Source organism: Myzus persicae, unplaced genomic scaffold (assembly GCF_001856785.1).
Source record: "Myzus persicae strain clone G006 unplaced genomic scaffold, MPER_G0061.0, whole genome shotgun sequence".
Classification (NCBI taxonomy): Eukaryota; Metazoa; Arthropoda; class Insecta; order Hemiptera; family Aphididae; genus Myzus; species Myzus persicae.
Window position 1 is genome coordinate 1,858 of NW_019102052.1, and position 1,731 is coordinate 3,588.

Here is a 1,731-nt window from a genome sequence, read left to right on the forward strand (position 1 = left end):
AAGGATATCTTTAACTCAATTTTATGGTCATTTAGTTTATACAATCAATTGAATTTATGTGGTTCCATTCATTAGCTAAAGGGCCTATTTACATAATTATGTAACCTTTCACTGAGTAGGAAACTCTTCTTAATCGAGCCATTGAGTCATAGCGGCCATAGCGTACGCTTTGTTGAGCATCAGCCAAAATTCAGTTATTTGTGTCTCTGCTAGACACAATTGATCTTCGTACCTTTAACTAAAGTTTGATCTATTAAAAACCACTTCAAAAATTTAAACTTATGAAGTTTACAGCCTTACTCTCTGGCCGTTGATTGTTTGTTTTGTAAGGTTTCCCTCTGTATTCTACTTTCAATGGAAGTTGGAACGTAATCGATCTGCAAAATATTATTAAAAATCAATCAACATTCTAATTATTGTCAATTATAAATTATTATAAAAATAAATTACCGTAAAAGGACCAGACTGGGGGATGTAGGCCTATGGTGGACTTTAGCATGCTCTGAAAACTTTCTACATAATTATTGGTAAGGATGTTTACACTATAAACAGTAAAACTAGATAAACATACTGTTGTTAACCAGTATTGTCGAACATAGTCCACTAACTGAACAATTCTGTAACGTAAAATTCCTTGCAAACAAATTGTACATTTGAGAATATAATTTCATTATTTAATTCCACATTGATACTCTTTCCCAATGGTTCACTAAATTGAAAATTAAAGTCAACGAATCGAAGTCTTCCTTCGTCACATTTGCTCTCAGGCCCCATAACTGCCCTCCTATATCAATGAATAACACTATTATTACTCACTCAAACGAAGCCAACTGGATGCATCAATAGTTTTTAATGAGCTGAAATATGCAGTCCTGATAAAAATCAAGTCGGAAAGTCGTGATTTTACCGCAGGCATTGTAGTGCATATGACTTCAGCTGGTGATACACCCGTCATCGCGGATTTGGACTAAAACGAATACGCCGTTGCACCTGGCCAAGATGTCATCATCAACGACAATACGACATCTACATAATAATAATATATTCACATGTCATGCCCCGTCTTCTGCCTTGACAAAGTGTGCGTCCAAATGTCAGCCATGTCACTATGTCACCACTCGCCACAGCCGTTTTTTTATAGCATTACGAATTATTTTATTAATTACGCTGACGGTGTATAGCAACATGTATTATAGCGAAATATTATACGAACTTTAGCCATGGTCGTACCCGTATGGTACGTGTGTAGTGTGTACTGTGTACTAAATGTACTGCGTACGGAGACAACATAATAGGGCTGGTGGGACCTATTCATAATTAAAAGCTATAAATATAATGTAAAATATAAACATTGATATTGACTGATAACTGATTCTGCTATAAATAAATGAATATGGTTATAGCACCACGGTAAATCTTCTTCGTTATCTTCTATACCGTGAATATAATTAGAAAATAATATTATTTTTGTGCACACAGTCATACAGAGTACAGACATTGCCAATTGGTCATAAGCGCACAATCAGTTATACAATATACGCTATTATAATATTGCATGTATTATAGCCCCCCTACGCTGTTTTACACTATTGTAATATTTATTACTAGGGTTCGTATCATTCGTATCCTGTTCGCTGTTGTCAGCTTGACGTTCCTACAGATTGTTAATAATTGTATTGCATCAACCGTATACTCTTGTTTTCATTGTTTAAATTGTTTTAAATTGTAATA

The 1,731-nt window shown here is 34.5% G+C and overlaps 1 long non-coding RNA gene across 1 annotated transcript; it reads right to left on the minus strand.

The window, feature by feature from the left end:
* Positions 1–114: 114 nt before the first annotated feature.
* Positions 115–612, minus strand: LOC111031091. The gene is made up of 2 exons (XR_002604165.1): positions 301–612; positions 115–232 (listed from the first exon to the last, which is right to left on the minus strand). It is a non-coding gene; the product is annotated as an uncharacterized LOC111031091 (long non-coding RNA).
* Positions 613–1,731: the final 1,119 nt, after the last annotated feature.